We start from the raw sequence: 6,405 nt of genomic DNA on the forward strand, positions 1-6,405 counted from the left end.
GCCGCCAACACCTCCATCACCCCTTGACACGCGACACGGAGCTGGTATGAGAGAGAGAGAGAGAGAGAGAGAGAGAGAGAGAGAGAGAGAGAGAGAGAGAGAGAGAGAGAGAGAGAGAGAGAAGGAACATTAACAAAGGAGAGAAATAAAGGATAAGCGATAATAATCAAAAGATTCAGACGAAAAGTATAAACAAAGGAAATCAATAGATAAAATATTCGAGTAAAAATGAGAAAACGAGAAAGACAGAGACAGAGAGAGAGACACACACAGACAGACAGACAGACAGACAGACAGACAGACAGACAGACAGATAGAGAGACAAAAGAATAAAGAGCCGACATAAAATTCCTTAACTTTATACAATACATTTTTAAACAGCAATTGATAAGGAATGAAGAAAAAAAAAAAAAGACACAGAGCCATTTCCTTCTCCCCTTCGTGGTGGTGGTGGTGGTGGTGGTGGTGGTGGTGGTGGTGAAATAACAGAATCGCGGACCCCAAAGTTTGATTGGTTCTTATTCTTTGCTCCTCTTTATTCCTCCGGTAAGAAAATCGAGTTTACCTTCTCGCCTGAATTCGAAGTTTATTGATAACCAAACTTTCCCGCGTGTTGTGGATGACTGAGAATGGAGTGAGGTGGCAGTGAGTGGGCAGTGGGTGGAGAGTGGCTGGAGAGTGAGTGTTGAGTGAAGAGTGGATGAAGAGAGGTGAGAGAGTGAGTGGGGAGCAATTTTTTGTATGAGAGGAGGTGGGAAGTGAGTTGGAAAGGACTGGGGAATGAGAGGAGAGTGAGCTGGGAGTGAGTGGGAGAGGACTTAAGAATGAGTGGGGAGTATATGGTAAACTGGACATAAATGTATGGGGACTGAGGATTGAGTGTGGGGTAGGGAGTGAATGGTGGGGAGAGAGTTTGGGTGGATGGGTGAGAATTAAGAGAGAAATGAATAGGTTGGAGAGTCGAGATTGGGTGAGGAGTGAGAGGGGAGTAAGAGGATTTCGTGAACACTCTCTTTCTCTCTCCCTCCCCTCCCTCTCCCGTTTTCCCTCCCTCCCTTAAAAAACAACATCTATCATCCCATTCTCTCCCCCAACGAGTCTTTACATAAACTCTAAACCCTAAACAATACACACACTACCACGTGCTCTATATTGAAGCCACGTGTGGGTGATTACAATTCCAACTTTTAGTCCATCAGGGGATTAGAGAACAGGTAACATGAGACAGGTAAAAAATGGGCAGGTAGAGGAGGAAGGGTTACCTGAGTTACCTGTTCCCCTTCTTGTCCCTTCGTGTCTTCTGTGTGGAGTGTAAAAATGTGGAAACTTCAACAGATTATCGCCTTGGGGAAGTTAACGTTGAATGTCTATTGCAAGGAAGGGGATTATATGGGGAGCGACGAAGGGGAGAGAGATAAGCCTCTTAGCAGCCAGTGAACACCCTCCCTCTCTCCCTCACTCCCTCTCCCACCTTCTCCCTCCTCCACATTTACGTACTCTCTTCTCCATTCTCTTCTCCCTTATTTTCTCCTCATCTTCTCTGTTTCCTTTCTTCTGATTGGTTTATGTCTCTCCTCTTTAATTGTTATCTTATTCCCTTTCTTTCTCTTATGTTCCTCTTATTCCTCATTGTGATTCGTTTTAGTTCCTTCCATTCAGGTATTATCTTATTTCCTCCTCCTTCTTCCTCTTTGTTCTCTTTTCCCCTCTTTTCTCTTTTTTTCGTCCTCCATGTGATTCCTTTACGTCTTTTCTTTTCATTTTTGTTTTCATCTTTTCTTTTCATTTTTGTTTTCATTCTTCTTCTTCTTCTTCTTCTTCTTCTTCTTCTTCTTCTTCTTCTTCTTCTTCTTCTTCTTCTTCTTCTTCTTCTTCTTCTTCTTCTTCTTCTTCTTCTTCTTCTTCTTCTTCTTCTTCTTCTTCTTCTTCTTCTTCTTCTTCTTCTTCTTCTTCTTCTTCTTCTTCTTCTTCTTCTTCTTCTTCTTCTTCTTCTTCTTCTTCTTCTTCTTCTTCTTCTTCTTCTTCTTCTTCTTCTTCTTCTTCTTCTTCTTCTTCTTCTTCTTCTTCTTCTTCTTCTTCTTCTTCTTCTTCTTCTTCTTCTTCTTCTTCTTCTTCTTCTTCTTCTTCTTCTTCTTCTTCTTCTTCTTCTTCTTCTTCTTCTTCTTCTTCTTCTTCTTCTTCTTCTTCTTCTTCTTCTTCTTCTTCTTCTTCTTCTTCTTCTTCTTCTTCTTCTTCTTCTTCTTCTTCTTCTTCTTCTTCTTCTTCTTCTTCTTCTTCTTCTTCTTCTTCTTCTTCTTCTTCTTCTTCTTCTTCTTCTTCTTCTTCTTCTTCTTCTTCTTCTTCTTCTTCTTCTTCTTCTTCTTCTTCTTCTTCTTCCTTCTTCCTTCTTCCTTCTTCCTTCTTCTTCTTCTTCTTCTACGAGTATACTTTTCCTTTCACCTTCCTTTCTTCCTTTTTTCCAGTCAGTATTTTTTTCTATCACCTTCCTCTCCTGTCCTTTGTCTTCTAACACCTGCAGATAGATAGACAGAAAGAAAAAGAAAAAGATAGATAGATAGATAGATAGATAGACACTTTATTGACCCTAAGTATTGTACATAAAAACAAATACTAATCATTGAAACACACGAGCAAAAATGTTATAATGCAACCAATCGCGTGTACCTTCAATGCATCTTTTCCCATCCTCTGCTTCTTCTACCTCCTTTTCCCAACGTTCCAGTCTGGGCGGCTTATGACCTCAGTGTTGCGGCGCCAAAACCTCAACCTATCGCTTTCCTTCCGCGCCATTCCCTCTCCTGTCCCCTTCCTTCCTCCCTCCTTCCCTTCTCTTCTCCCCTCCCCTCCCTTCATCCTCCTCTTGTCCCCATACCTCCTCTCTCCCTGCTCCTGTGCACTTATCTCCTTCCTTCCTCCCTCCTCTTGTCTCCATACCTCCTCCCTCCCTCTTCTTGTGCACTTCTCCCCTTCCCTCCTCTCTCCTCCTGTCCCCATACCTCCTCCCTCCCTCCTCTTGTGCATTTCTCTTCTTCCTTCCTCCCTCCTCCTGTCCTCATACCTCCTCCCTCTCTCCTCTTGTGCTCTTCTCCCCTTCCCTCCTTCCTCCTTCCTCCTCCTGTCACATCCCTCCTCTTTCCCTCCTTTGGTGCCCTTCCCTCCTTTCCTCCTCCCTCCTTTTGTCCTTCCTCCTCCCTCCTCCCTCCGCGCCGCCGCCGTGCCACCACTAATGGCAGGTGAAGCCCGGCACTGTAACAGCTGCAGGTTGATGAGTTAGGAGTGGTATCCTAACATGGTTATCCTGCAGGAGGGACAGATCAACCCCACGGCGCCCATGCCAGTCTGGTCGCCGCCAAGACCTCCGTCAGCTCTCCGCCACAGATCCATTACCTCCAGAATCTAATTTTACCTCCTTGTTTGTAAGACCTGAGAGGGGAATACCATCCCCCCCACCAACCACCTCCTCCTCCTCTTCCTTTTAACCTTCAGTGACCTCCTCCTGTCCTGCCTTATTTTTTTTTTTTCTCTCTCTCTCTCTCTCTCTCTCTCTCTCTCTCTCTCTCTCTCTCTCTCTCTCTCTCTCTCTCTCTCTCTCTCTTACAAGTCCTTTGGCTCGATTTTCTTCCTTCTTCGCCTCTCTCAGGCCTGCCCTCCCTCCCCACCTGACATTTTTCTCCCCGCAGTCCCTCCCTGGAACCCTTTATACTTTACTCCCTCTCAATTCCCTTTGCTTCCCTCGTTCCCTTGAGGCAGGTCATGTCTTCCCTTTAGTCTTTTGTGACCCCCTTTCGTCTTACCTTTTTTCTATCTTCCCTTGACTCCAGCAGCTTCCTTCTTTGCCTCCTAAGGTCCTTCCCTCCTCCCGTCCCTCCCTCTCTCCCTGGAGGCGTGTCACGGCCCTCCCGCCACGGCCAAGGGTCACTGCCACTCAGGGCCACCGCCACACGCAAACAGGAACCCTAGGAAGCCGGAAGAAAAGGGTCACTGGGGCATCCGGAAGGGGATCAAGTGTATTTTAAGGGTCGACGTGTGACGCGGAAAAAATGTATTGTGTGTTTATAGGGGACACTCAACCATCTTGCCTGTTAGTTCTTTTTATTTATTTATCTATTTATTTTCATTTTTTATTTATCTATTTATTATTTCTCTTTCTTCCTTTTCCTTTTCTTATCCTTTTTTGTTGTGATGTGTGTTTATGTGGGGATAATTGTAGCGAAGAGAAAGAGAAGAAGAGGAAGAGATTGGAGGAGAACGAATAGGAGGAGGAGGAGGAAGAGGAGGAGGAGGAGGAGGAGAAGAAGAAGGAAGAGAGGAAAGGAGAGGTAAAAGGGGAGGGAAAAGAAGGATAAATCACCGGTTTATTTGTGTGGTTATCTCGGAAGAAGAGGAAGAAGAGAAGGAAGAAGAAGAAGAGGAGGAAGAAGAAGAGGAAGAAGAAGAAGAAGAAGAAGAAGAAGAGGAGGAGGAGGAGGAAAAGGAGAGAGAGAGAGAGAGAGAGAGAGAGAGAGAGAGAGAGAGAGAGAGAGAGAGAGAGACAAACCATGAGAATGAGGGCAAGCAGAGCAAAGCAAAACAACAACAATGGCATAGTTGTGGAAATGATGACAGACCTCGGTGTGTAAGATTGGAAACTGCACATTGTCATCACCATCACCACCATCACCACCACCATCACCACCATCACCACCACCAGCGTGACCCAAATACCAGCGGAATAACGTGGTGGGCGGCGCGCGTCGGCCGCTCATACGCTAATGACTAAATGACAAGTGATGGAAACACGAAAATTACTGACGTTTATAGGAATTCTCACGCACGCCACTCACCCACTCACTCACCCACCTCACACCCACTCACCCACACACTCATCCACCTATGTGCTCTCTTTTCTTCTCCCCCCATTCGCGTCACCTCAACGTGTCACCTCAACCCACTGACTTCCTCCTCTCCCATCCACTCATTCACTCACCCATTAGTGTACGCATCTCCTCTCCATTTCACTCTCCCATTTTCCCTCTCCCCATACACGTCACCCAACTACCCATCCATTGATTTCCTCCTTCCATTCCCATTCACCCACTTGTTATTTTCTCCTCTCCCATGCACGTTTCCCACCCATCATTATTTTCCTCTCCCACGTCATAAACACACACATTGGTTTTCTTCGCTCCCATTCTCCCATCTATTAGTTTCCTCCTGTTCACATCACCCAAACACCAATTAGGTTCCCTTGTCTCCCATCCTCACCCATTCACCTTATTCTCTTTCATTCATGCATATCTTTCATCTTTTCCCTCTTCCTCCTTTGTCATTTTTTTCTTTCTCTGTTTTTCTCTCTCTCTTTCTCCCCTATCCTGTTTTTTTTTTCTTTTTTTTATCGTCCTCTTTTTTTTATTCTCAGTGTGTTCCTCTTCCCCCTTCCACCTCACTTCCATTTCCCTCCCACCTCCCTTCCCCTCGTGCTCACCTCCACTATACCACTCCATGCCTCCCCTCCCTTTTTTCCACCCTTCCATCTAAATATATACCAGTTTCCCCCTTTCTTTCTCTACACCCTTTTTAAAACCCCATCCCCCTATCCTCCCCTACCCCTTCCTCCCTACCATGACCCCTACGATATCCAATTTTACCCCTCCTCTTTCTACCCTCTGACCTCCCATACCCCATCCCATTCGTCCTTCTCCCTCTCCCTCCCCTTCGCTCTTCTTCCTCTTCCCCTCCCCTTGCCTCTCACCTCTCCCTTCCACCCAAGCATCCTCACAAACCTCCTCTCTGTCTCTCCCTCCCCTTCACTACTCCCCCTCCTCTACCTCTCACTTCCCCCTACTCCTTCCCCTCCTTCAGTGCTGTGGTGTCCAATATTCATGCCTGTGTCCCAGCCTTGTGTAAACTCAGGTAATGTTGGTGGTTGTCAATTGTTTTAAATAAATTTGCATGTGAAATTAATGATATTGATGATGATGGTGGTGGTGGCTGTGGTGATAGTAATAGTAGTGTTGTTGTTGTTGTTGTTGTTGTTGTAGTGGTTGATGATGTTACGGTTGTTGTTACTGCTATTGTCTTAGTAAGAAGAGGACGAGAAGGAAAAGGAGGAGGAAGAGGAGGAGGAGGAGGAGGAGGAGGAGGAGGAGGAGGAGGAGGAATAGTAAAAAATGTTACAATAATATCTTTAACATAACAATAACTCTACTACTACTACTACTACTACTACTACTACTACTACTACTACTACTACTACTACTAGTACTACTACTACTAGTACTACTACTACTACTACTACTACTACTACTACTACTACTACTACTACTACTACTACTATTGATGATGATGATTATTATGATGATAAATAATAATAATGATGATAATAATTAATAATAATAATAATAATAATAATAATAATAATAATAA

The 6,405-nt window shown here is 44.8% G+C and overlaps 1 pseudogene; it reads right to left on the reverse strand.

The window, feature by feature from the left end:
• Nucleotides 1-1,782: 1,782 nt before the first annotated feature.
• Nucleotides 1,783-2,394, reverse strand: LOC135111482 (cilia- and flagella-associated protein 251-like; annotated as a pseudogene).
• Nucleotides 2,395-6,405: the final 4,011 nt, after the last annotated feature.

Source organism: Scylla paramamosain, chromosome 22 (genome assembly GCF_035594125.1).
Source record: "Scylla paramamosain isolate STU-SP2022 chromosome 22, ASM3559412v1, whole genome shotgun sequence".
Classification (NCBI taxonomy): Eukaryota; Metazoa; Arthropoda; class Malacostraca; order Decapoda; family Portunidae; genus Scylla; species Scylla paramamosain.